The sequence below is a fragment of the Armigeres subalbatus genome, chromosome 3, assembly GCF_024139115.2.
Source record: "Armigeres subalbatus isolate Guangzhou_Male chromosome 3, GZ_Asu_2, whole genome shotgun sequence".
Lineage (NCBI taxonomy): Eukaryota > Metazoa > Arthropoda > Insecta > Diptera > Culicidae > Armigeres > Armigeres subalbatus.
In genome coordinates, this window is record NC_085141.1 from 374,352,381 (window position 1) to 374,365,547 (window position 13,167).

Sequence of the window (13,167 nt, forward strand, 5' to 3'; positions counted from 1 at the left end):
ACGGTACTTCGATTTCAGTTTACACTGTTGCTGAGCAAATTTCTCTCTAAAATGGTAAATATTATACATTTAATTCAAAATGGTTTGCACGACGCTGATGAACTGGCAACAAGGCCTACTTCCGATGAAGTTCTTGCGCAAAAATAAAATAAATATGCAGCAGTGCATGATGTTATCTGCAGATGTCATGTCACAAAGTTGAGCTTGTTTTTGTCACTAACAAAGTCGCTAGCACTATATTATCAATTCGATAGAAAACCAAATTAGCCGCCAGCGAAGTTGGATTTTTCCCACAACCCATACGTTGAATCTAATTTCGGAAGTGGTGCGCTGTATAGCGCATCACCAAATGAAAACAGCGCACCACTTCCGAAGTTAGGTTTAGCGTACGGATTGTGATAAAAATCCAATTTCGCTAATCGCCCATTTCGGTTTTCTACTGAATTGATAATATTGAAGTTCGGAAGTCGACCTTTACAGTTCCGAACGCTATTCCGACAATGTGTTGGTATCAAAATTTCAATTTTGTTTTGAAAGTCATGATGTCACGGTGTCTCTATGGGATAATATTATTTATTAAAATTCTGTATCTCTGAAACACCCACCACACAAAAGTTTATGGTCTCCTCCTTCATGTCGTGGATAAACTAAGATGGCAATCCTATCACGGCGGATATAGAAACATAACAAACCGTTCAACAAATCAAACAGAGAAGCATCGCAATTGGGATATAGATTGTATAAATATTGACTCATAGCAAGGTAAGCTGGCGCAACTCGCCAGCGAAACGCGACGCATGAAGCTCGACATCTTATGCAACATACACACCAGTCAAGCAGTTTGACGAACATTGACTCCGCCCCCAAGAAAACGCTTCGGTTGCTGCTTTGTTCGAACGTGTGTGAAGTTGTTCGACCAATTTGACAGTTGGCGGCTCGGTTGGAAAAAAATAAAACGGTTTGATTTTGGTTTGTTTTTGGTGGAGTCAAAGTTTGCCGAACATGTTTGAGCATTTGTAGTGAAGTTGCACAAACCCCCATATATTTTTTGATGGTTGGTGCTCAAGTTGGCGCTTCGGTCGTTCGTGTGTGATATTGTTGGTCGAATAAATTGATTGTTCGTGCCACTGTTGGTAAAACTTGATGGATGTTTTAATACACGAGTGGTGGAGTCAATGTTGGTCATACTGCTTGACCGTGTGTACGTTATGGAACATACACACACGAACGACCGAAGCGTCAACGAGCATATTCAAACCAAAATCAAACCGTTTTTATTTTCAACCGACCGCCAACTTCAAATGATTCGCAACTTCCAAATTCAAACAAAGCAGTAACCGAAGCGTTTTCTTGGGGGTGGAGACAATGTTCGTCAAACTACTTGACTGGTGTGTACGCTGCATTACATTAAGCCTTGCCTGAGTGAAATACGTCGGCTAAACTTTGAAGAGCACAAACTACCGTCGGAACAGATATTGTTATATTCCGGCATTTGGGAGACAACGTTCACGGTCATCAAGGAGTTGATTTCCTATTTACCCGGGTTCAGTAAACTGAATGCGCTAGTGCCGAAGGGTAACATCGGAATCTACACGGGCGATCTCAAAGTGAAAATCTATGAGCTTGTCATAGAACGAAATGAGCGAAAACAGTGAGCTGTTTACAGAATTTAATAGCAAGTGTTGGTAAAAATTCAAATTCTCAAATCTCATCCACGATTCAAGTAAAGCGCGAGGCAAACCTCACCCGACTCATGCTGGCTCAGAGAATCGTCCATGATTCGACTAGCGATTTGCATCATTGCGTGATTTCTGCGTGTTCTTCTTCGTTAAATTCATCGGAATAACTTTCTTTACTTAAAAGAATGGAAAAAAAATCCATACGTAAACATAAAATATACGCTTTGATTGGGTTTTGACACTTTTTGTAGCGAAATCATTTTTCGGCAAATGAGCGGAACGATGCGATTCTGCGTGAAAAACTAATGCACGATGCTCTCCCAGCAGAATCGCAAGCGAGTCAGCTCGCGCACGAGGCTTCGGTGAGTGAGATTTTAGCATGATTCTACCAACACTGGTAGCAATAACGACGCCTAGAAGATCCTACTGTGCAGATATCGTTAGTTGAAGAACTTGAAGCTCACGCAGGAGATGTTCCGGAAGGTGTCAGCGAAGAAAACAGTGATATGTCAAGAGTGCCTTTATCAAAACTAGCAAGAACAACCACATAGTGAAAATGTGATGAAACTTGGCGGAAGGTTGAATAGCGTAGAAGCAAAAGCTGCGAATCGCGATTGAGCGGGCATGAACAGTCCATCATCAATATTCAGACTTAGAAAACAGGGCTACAGATGCGACATGCGAGCGTGGTGGACTTTCAGTCGACAAAGGGTGAAATTCACAACAACTGTCCATATTCGCTTCCTTATCGATATCTCACGACACATGGGCGAACAGAGGATGATTCACCCAAAAGAACAAGATAATCGCTAGAAATACTAGAATAAGAGATCGACGAAGACGCAATTTTGTTTCAATCAGACCGTCAAAAGCGGTTCCAATTCGACTTGTTCACATTTGCATCTATAAAGCAAGCAAAAGTTCAAGTGCTGCCAGTATTATTTTACGATTTCATGCATTTTCATACGTTGCCATTTCGACAATTTTTCACTCCGCCGGTTATGGGGTTTAATACTCACTCATTCAACTGATCAGCAAAAACTTCGGTACGAACAAACTATAAATTACGGTTGGCCGGCACGTAACCAGAATGTCGGACAATGAAGGAACCCCAGAGCTAAGCAATTTTATCGCCGCGACAACAGTCACCAAAATTCAATCGTTTGGTCACTGCAGTCAATACCATACCAACAGCTACACTTCGAGTCGCCAAGCTGCGTGTACGCCATGTCCAGTGCCCACGCAAGGTACCCAACATCAAATGTAGTCGTGCACACGTATACGTGTGCAGTGCATTACTCTATTTGATGTTGGGTACGCTACGTGAAGCTAACGCACGCGGCAAACCCACTACGTGGACGTCGGCCCTCCGTGAAAATGGTTCTCGATAGCGATCAATGGACATAACAAGGCGAGGTGCGCAGCGGTAGGTGGATCATCGATCAGGTGGAAGATTGTTGCCGCCACTTCGTAGACTGCGTGGCTGGCGACGTACAGTCATGGACCACGGCTTTAATCTGAATAAATAATATTTAAATCAGCAAAGAGATCCGACAAACCATCTCACTTGCCGCAGAGAATGTTCCGGTCACAAATCAGACGCTAAGCAGCGTGGATGTTTCAGACACGACGATTTCCAATGCCGCAATTAGACTGGAATCCTCATTCCATCCAGGCCTCGATGGGATTCCGTCCAAGTGGCAAGTGCTCCGCTATTACTTTTTCTCGAAAGAAAGAGCCGATTATGTTTAACTGTGAATTGAGAAGAACGACAACCGAGCGCGTGAATTACGTAAAAGATCGCAAGGTAATCCTGGATTCACAGCTGATTTACAAGCAGCACATCGCATACGTAGTCGATAAAGCTTCAAGAGCTCTTGCAGTTGTGTTTCGAATCGCGAAAACTCTCTGACATATTAGCTTGAAATCGCTATATTGCTCTTTAGTGCGCCTCACTCTAGAGTACTGTTAAGCCGTTTAGAGCCCATTCTACAACAATGGTGTGGAACGATTGGAATCCGTTCAGCGTCGTTTTCTTCGGTTCGCACTTCGGAGGCTGCCCTGGAGTGACCCTTTCCGGTTCAAGCTACGAGCCGCTGTCGTCTGATCAACCTTGACAATTTGCAGTTGAAGGAACGTCACCAGAGCATTGACCATTTTGACTTCTTACAAGGCAGGTTGATTCAAAGGATCTTCTTGAGCTTATCAACCTGAACGCCCGTCGAGCTCTTCGTAATGTAATGTTGAGGCCAAGACACCATCGAACGAATTACGGTGGGAAGGAGCTTTAGGCGGTTTGCAGCGGATATTCAATCGAGTTTCCCAAGTGTTCGATTTCCATTTGTCCCGAGAGGTTCTCAGGCGTAAATTTAATTGTTTTTTTAATGACCAAGCTTATTATCTATATTAATGCGTGTTGCCATAACTTGACTATCTGTATGTTTTTGCTTTGTTCATGGCGGAAATGAAATTATGGATCTTCGAAAAATGATTGCTCTGAAACTTCACCAGCCATTTAACTCGCCCGCAGTTCTTATTGGCATTTCACCAGTAGCTAATTAAAGGTGTTTTACGTCACAATGTATACAGTCATGCAAGTAGGAGACCTGTCGATTTCGATTTTTTTTTTTAACTTGAACTTTATACAGTAGGGGAAGGTGAGGAGAATTTATTCCTTGGGAGACTTGTTATGGGAGATTTGATTCTCCCCTTTTTTAGCAAGAACTAAAGTAATATTGTTATAGCGTATTTTTCTAATAGATCCTTTAAACCAGTGGTGCTCAGCACTTTGGGCGTTTTTTTCCTTAATTTATTTCTCACGCAATAAAAAGGAGCTTTGACCATACAAATTAGCACTTGATCGAAAGCTTTCAAATATACATATCTGCTGAGGTAATAAAACGGATATTGGTTTAATTCACTTCGTACGAAACGATCAAACCGCAGCCCGCAAGGTAATTTAACTTTGATCTGGTAGCGGAGTGATTTTAACACTCAATATTCGTTTAATATCCTCAGCTGATAGTTTTGAGCTTTTAATACTAACATGGTGAAAGCTATTTTTATTGAACAAACAAATTAAGGGAAAAACGCTCAAATCTAACACCACTACTACAGATCGTTATGTGACTCTATTATTTACTGTGTTTTGTCCCTTTTAAAGATGTTTTTCAGTGGCCACGTAAAATTTGAACAACTTCTCTCAATAATGACCAAATCCAAACATTTTTAATCAATATGAGGAGACTTGATCCCTCATTAGTTATCCATACAAAAACTTGTCGAAGACATTCAAGAAAATATAAAGCGGCCATTTTTTTGTAGATTTGACAGATGTAACAAAGGCATAGAAAGGAGATCAAATCTCCCCAATTTTGAGGTCTTATGAATGATAATTATGTTTCACTCCAGCTAAGCTTCTTAAATAAAGACAATAGTAATACTAACTAATACTGTGGGCAGACAAACCGTTGTAAATGCTTTGAACGCCTCAAATTGTATGTCTGTCAGCTTTTACAACACTAGAATCTCGGAAGCAACGCGGTACCTGCGTGGTTTCTGTACCATCATCGCACAGCTTTGTAAGTGCTGAATAGATGACAATTTAGGAATGCGTACTTATATTAAAGTACCACCTCGTGCGTTTACCAGCGTTGTTCTGGTTGCATCTCGCATTTTCAGAAGAAAACAAGCTTTCTTTCTCATTTGATTACTGTTGGTTTGATTACAGATACAAACTTGATTAATTCGATTTAAATATACAAGTTTATTTTGAAAATGTTCGAATCGCGTATATATTCATTTATATTTCGAACAAACTGGTATACATGTATTCATACACATTTGTGCTAATAGGAAGCTTAGCACTTGTTTCAAAGAATCCTATAAAATTGCCTACAGGAATATATTTCCAATTTTTCATTTTCTTTTTGTAAAGCGGTCATAGAATAGAGACATATTTGTAACTCAAGCATGTACTATTAGTGTTACGATGGACAACACGGAGTTATAGTGACTCGTAACAACTAATAACTTTATTATGCGAACTACATATAACGAAATAAAACAAAACTAACGCGCACACGTTGTGGCTTCTCGTGACCTCAGCTCGTGATGAATAGAAGTGACATGATGACGTTCGACACGAAGTTGTCACTGCTGCTGTTTGACAGCAGTAGCGGCTCAATAGATTAAGCGCTAGGGACGCGCAACGCCTCCCCTGTTTATTAAATCTGATACGGCTCGTAACGGATAGGTGCGCGGCGCTGCCTTTACGACCGCCGCTGGATACTTTCCTCCAATTCAGGATGCCTAGCTGGAGTTCGTTGTCGACGCTGATGATGGTTAGGCTCCATAAAGTTCCTCAAGAATTCTAATTGTAACTCGTTCAAGCCTTCCGGTTCTACTGGTGGCTCGACAGCCTCGAGCGTATTTCCAGAACTGGATGGAGTCAGACTCCACGTATCGAGTAGAATTTCAAGCGGAATTTCTCGATTTGTTGCATTCTCATTCTTGCTGTCGTAGCGCTTTCGTAACTGATTGCTGTGGGAGCGAATGAGGCGTTGACGATCAGGTAACCAGACTTTGCAGCTTGTCCAATTCGCTCCACTACTTCTCCTGGTACCCAGCTCCACTCGTTGCCTTGGTGTGAGCATATACTTTTTCTTTCACTTCGAAATGTTTTGCTTTTCCATGCTTTTGGTTGTACTGGATTGCTTGCTTGTGCTGTCATCTTTGTAGAAATACTTGGTGGTTTCATTAGCTCAAACGATGTTCGAAGAGGTTTACCGAAGAGAATCTCAGCTGATAATGAAGTTTTTCCTTCCTCTTTCCTTCTTCTTTTGCTTCTTCCTTCTTTCATCTTACTTATTTCTTCTCCCTACTTTTTGTTCTTCGCTGTTCCTTCTTCCTTCTTCGCCCAACTTTTTTCTTACTTCTTATTACTTTTTTTTTTTAATTTTTCCTTTTTTCTTCTTCTTTCATCCTTTTTACTTTTTCTTTCTTCATACTTCTTCCTTCTTCTTTTCTCTTTCATTTTTCTCCTACTTCCCTTCTTCCGTCTTCCCTTTCTCTTCATCCTTCTTTATTTCTTCCTTCTTCCTTCTTCCTTCTTCCTTCTTTATTTTCATACTTCCTTCCTTCTTCTTTTTTTTTCTTCTTCCTTCATCCTCCTCCTTCTTGCTTCTTCCTATCTTTCCTTTTCTTTTTTTTTCTTCTTCCTTCTTCCTCTTTCTCCTTATTCCTTCTACCTCTTCTGGTGTTTTCTCTCTTCTTCTTCTATTTCCTTCTTTCTTTCTTCCTTCTTCTTTTTTCCTTTTTTTTTCTTTCGCTTTCTTCTTCCTTTTCTATCTTCCTTTTTTCTGTTTCCTACTTCTTTCTTTCTTTTTTCTTTTCCCTTCTTCCTGTCTTTTTTTTTTCTGCCTCTTTTCTTCCCTTCCTTTCTTCCTTTCTTTCTTTTTTTCTTTCTTCTTCTCTTCCTTGTTCCTTCTTCCTTCTTGTTTCTCCCTTATTCCTTCTTCCTTCTCCCTTCTTCCTTCTTCCTTCTTCTTTCTTTCTTCTTCCTTTTTCCTTCTTCTCTTTTCCTTTTTATCTTCGTCCTTCTTCCTTTTTCCTTTTTTTTTCTTCTTCTTTCTTCCTTTTTTCTTCTTCCTTCTTCCCTCTCCCTTCTTCCTTTCTTCTTCTTTCTTCCTTCTTCGTTCTTTTTTTCTTCCTTCCTTCTTTCTCTCCTTATTCTTTTCTTTTTCTTTTTTTCTTTTTCTTTCTTCCTTCTACTTTCTACCTTTTTCCTTCTTCCTTCTTCATTCTACCTTTTCTTCTGTATTTCTTCATTCTTCCTTCTACCTTCTTCCTTCTTTTCTTTTCTCTCCTCCTTCCTTCTTTCTTTTTTCCTTCTTCCTTCTTTCTTCTACCTTCTTCCTTTTTTTTCTTTGCCTTCTTCCTTCTTCCTTTTCCTTCTTTCCTTCTTTCTCCTTCCTTCTTCACTTCTCACTCCCTACCTGCTGATTCGGCCTAATTTAAGGCTCATTCGGCCTAATGACCATTCGGCCTTAATGACCATTCGGCCTAATGGCCTTCGGCCCAATGACCCAGCATCTTTCATATTCATCTTGCTATTCCACTGGCGTAATATCAGTTTCCAACGAGGATTCCTGGAATCTCTAGAGCACATAATAAATAATTCTTTGGTGCGCTGGACTGCTCCTTGTGGACTTCGTACGGTGCGGTTAGGAAGGACGTCAATCGTTCTAGGACGCATGGGCCATGGAGCGTGGGTTCGATTCTGCCCGGTAAGTGAGAAAAACTTTTCGTGATCGAAAAATTCTCCACCGGGTCCACTGGGTGTTTATGTGTCCTGTCCGTTGTCTCTAGGTGTTATGTTTCAGTCTGTAGGCTCCGATGATAAAATGGGTACTATTGGTGCAAGTAGTGTAAACAATTGAATTACCATAAAATGTACAAGGTATATGCTAGGATACATTGTTTCTTGATGGTTGCACGGATTGTATCAACACTGAGGATATAATACATCAAACATTATTTCTCTAAAGGGTATACTTCGCAAATTGTTTTCTTGGAAACGTTTTCGTAAAACATAAGTTTAATACATTGATAAACTTTTGAAACGTTTATTTAAATTGCACCGTTGCTATTTACAAATATTTAAATTGCATTGTTGAACAGTAAAGCTGTCATAACTGAGAAAATTAAAAATCGTATTGTTTTACCATATACAAATACAATATAATCCATTGTATTTTTGAACAGTTTTGTTCGGATATTTCAACAATATATTAACCATATACTTTTATTGTGCACGAAAAAATGTATGGAAAATCTCAGATTTTGGTATAGTTACGATACTTAACAAATCCCGTACATTCTATTTTATGAAACTTCATTTACATTTCAGCAAATGGTTCATAACAATGCATTCCCTAATGTATTTCTATGGTTTTATTTACAATATAATCTATTGCCAATTTATTGTTATTAATAGTAGTGTTACAATAAATTGTATTGTTATTCTACTGTATTTTTTATTCGGGGGACCTCTGGTCGAAGACGGTGTTCCTGTCTTTTTTCTTTTTGTACAAATGAGTGCAGCTCAAGTGCTAAAACGTCGTTTGATTCGACTATGGATTTAGCAGATACATTTATTTCGTTATCTCATCAAAAAATCAAAATATTGTTAGAACACAAAAGCCTACATTGGAACAAAATTGAACAAAATATTTACCTGATGTATTTATGGAAGGCTTGAATATACTGTTGATGTAGCACCAAATTAGAATTAGGAAGTCGGGACTTCTGAACCGAACTTTCTTCTTCCGAAGTTTTATCTGTCAACTAATAGATGTTGTAACCTCTCAGTTACAATCCTATCGTAGCATCGATCAACAATTAAAAAATGTACATAAAAAATTATATATATATATATATAATTAAATAAAATAGATTAAGATAGTAAATGTTACATATTTAAAAAGTTTTGTTATCCCATCCTAGTTCCTTTTCCCTTCGGGTGTCAGATGCCCTTTACAAACCCTATTATAAATTTAAATTTTATTATCTCACCTCACCCCTGACACCAAGTAATCATGCTGACAACAAAACGAACGTTTGTAAAACAACGACCGTAACCTGCTACCATGCTACCATGTCGGTAACAATACCCATTATGCTATGGCGGTTTTGTAAAACTGCGTGTCCAGTTGGATATAAAACCACCTTGAAACCAGGTTCAGGATCTTATTATTCGGCTAAAGTTTCAAACCACAGTTCGCGTTTTTAAAAGTAAATTAATTACCACTTCCTTGCAGTGACAGGAAATCAGCATCTTGCCGTAGCGATAAGCAGAGTGCTTAGTTGTAGAAGATTCTGGTGCGCGATTCTACCATCCTGGTATCTGGCAGTGAACCTACCCGGATAAAAAATACAATAGATTTTATTGATGAGCATTAAATTCAATTGTTTTTGTATATCATACCAATTAAAATGCCATTTTGTTATTCAAATAGACGGTAATACATAAATTCTATTGCTGTAGTGAAATTTCGCTGGCAATAGAAATACATTAAATTCAATTGGTAATGGCAAAATTTGTTCTGAGAAAAAAAATCGATTTTCTATTGTATAGATACATAACAACCAGGGTTCGTATCGCTCACTCAATCTCAGGAGCACAGGTTGCTCCCTCACGAAAATTTTCGGGGAGAAATCACTTTTCGCGAAAGAAAAACACCTTGGAGAGTGATAACCATTTTTCGCTCACTTCGATTGCCGCCAAACGTTGGGTTGCTCTTTTTCTTTCATATTCGAGTCTTTTCGTGGCATCTTCAATGCAAATGGTAGTGGTAGCTTATGTAGAACAAATAAGTTAATGCTTTCATACAGATATGCGTGGTGATGTATTAGAGTAAGTCGCTATTAATATTGTTACTTATTCTGGATTCGAATCCTGACGCGGCTATACAATTTTGCAAAATTGTTCTATGCGATAATTCTCGCGAAAAGTGGAGTGGAGAGGGTAAAAGTGATGAAACGAAACAGGATTCTTCATCTAATAGGCAAGGCGGTTTTCGTTTATCATCCAACGGCTAATTGTAAAGAGAAAGATTGATGGGTGAAAGATGATCCCTCAACATAAAAAAACGAAAAAGATTCTCCCTTGGCCTGAGAAACGCTTGCTTTGACCTCATTGAAAACGTAAAAGTTGAAACCCTGATAACAACCCTCTCTTATTTTCTATTGTAAAACTGCCATTTTACAATAGGGACTTTATGGTGGAAAAACAATAGGTTTTAAATGTAATTTCATTGTGACCTCACAATAGAGTTTAATGTAATTGACTAATCATTTCAGCGTACTGTCACAATAATTTCTATTGTAATTCTTTTTGGAACACCCTTTTATTAGGGTAGTGCTCTGCTACAAACTGTGCCACGTGGGCGTACATCGACCGGAGCGTGGTGGTGGTGAACGCAGCGAGTGAAGCTTACTGAAGCTAAGAACGACGCCATATCAACACCGCAGCCGACGGATCTCATCCACCGAGCGGCGCGACGAGGGCTGGTTCATCCAACGAGAGACGGCGTTATACGAAAACAAGTGGTCTGATAATAACCAGGGGTGACATTGCGCATCCTCGAAATCGAATCACCTGGATCTCGTATGTTTTTGGATTCGTTTCGAAAAAAATACGGCATTATGTATTTCTGTTCGACTCTCTCATTCAGTCGCAGTACAAGATTTCTGAATGGTGGCAGTACTATAGCTCAATCGAGTCTGTTCTGTCAAACGAAACGTAAAACAGAGAGAATAAGAGATAGCTGTCTCCGTGGGTTTAGTATGCCGCCCGCTGAGAGAGACAACCTTAAGCGCATGGCGAGAGTGAGTAAACAGAGAGAATAAGAGTAATTTCATCTGCGTGCAGTATACGTTGCCTGTTGGAAAAGGTGGCATCCTCTTGTCAGGCATGAATTGGCAGTTAATTTATAAATGCAAGCAATTTGTGCTTCAATGACCTTTAAAAAGCAATATTATTTATTGAGGAAGTTGCAAAACTAATTAAAACATTATGCCGATACGACATGTTTTGTAAATTGAAATAGGAACACGGCAGGTATTTTTCGTCTGTTCGTCATAGTCTCGAAACTACCAATAAAAAGAGACGCTTTTTTGTAAAAACCTCATACGTACCAAATCGTAACTTCCGTGGAGAAACGTACTTAAGCATAGTGGAGTCTTCTAGCAAATGTAACGTTGAGCTTTTGTTGGTTTTAGCCCCCACGACGATGGATTTGGAAATACCTGCCGTGTCCCCTATTGTTACGACGACACACAAATTATAAGTTTTATAAGTTTAGATTCGAGTGTGTGCCACAGATCCAATTTTTGAGCTAAATAATTTCCAAGCTAAAGCAAGGAATTTGATAATAAAATTACTTTGATGTTTCCATGTGTGTTTTATTTAAATGCACTTGAGTCATCTCATGCGCGTTTTTTTATTTAACTCAATCTATTCATTTACGTAGATTACGTTTTTACGCAGATTTTCTTTATAGATTTTCATGCGATTTATCGAAATCGTCAAAAATACGTGAAAACTTCAAAAAACCTATTTTAGTTAAAATCGTTTTTACACAGATTTCGATAATTAGAGATTGCATATTGTCTGGAAAATATAAAAAGTAGGTATACTAATGACATTCCTTTCCTCAAGAGACAATAATAAAACATTTATTCTCTTCCCGTAGAGAAATAATAACAAATATAATTAAAAACTTTCAGCAAGAAATAACAGAAATAACTCTCGAACAACATTCGAAAGCTATAAAGGTGACGAGTGTTTTTCATTCGACTTGGGTCGTTTCTCAGTGTGCTATCGAGTTTCCATAATGCCAAAACATACTCGAACGATGAGTCGTTTTCGAGATCGAATCGAAACCCGTAATGCCACACATGTTCGACTCGATAGAATTACGTTCGAATCGAGATGCACAATGCCACCACAGATTGTGGGTGGTGGCGAGTTCTAGACTGGTAATCGACGACCTCCGTTTATCAATGTCTAAGACGAATTAAGCATCAATCCATTTAATTCCACCAGTTAATTTTCGTTATCTTTGCAGATACGTATTTCGACCACAACTTTCAAGTCGAGTCAAGTACAAGATGACTGAAGACGACCACACAGTTGTGGTCGAAATACGCATGCATCTGCAAAGATAACGAAAATTAACTGGTGGAATTAAATGGACAGTACTTAATTCGTCTTAGACGGTTTAATACATTCCACTAAAAGAGCTTAATATATTTTTCTGATTATCAACGTATCACACGTGGCGGGCGAGTGGCAACGGCTGTCTAGGAGGTGAGAGCCCCTGTAAGGTCCGGCGGGATTATCCCCGCTTGCAGGAAGCTCAATATCCGATGATTTGTCACCCCGTGCACGAGTTTAGGGACGTCACCGTGCTTTCTTCTCTCCCACCTGTTTCAACGCTTCGATGAACGCTAGCAGAAATTGCGCCAACTGGAATCTGCTTACTGCTGCACATGTAGACGACCGCTACCCGAACAAAAAGGTGTGTTGATTTTTCCCATTCCATTTCTTTAATTAAAGTTAAAATAAAATGTAAATTCTGAGTTACTAGTTCTATTCAATTAAAAATTTCTTATTTATTATTTTCTATGATCATCAGCGCCGTAGCGTGGGGTTGGCCGGGTTGGCCCCCGCCAAGGGCGCCAGCCATCAGGGGGCGCCGGAATCAAGAATTACGGTATGGGAAACAGAACAATTTTATTCGTTACATGACCAAATAATAACAAACCGACAAAGTCCAAAGATCTATGGCGGTGATATTTCAAGAAATCTAATCTTTCTTCTATCTTAAATAAACAAGTCGAATGATTTGGTCTTAACTTTGACTGCCATTTCGGTTTCTCTGAGACTTTCGGAACCGATTACAAGGGGCTAGAAAACTTATAT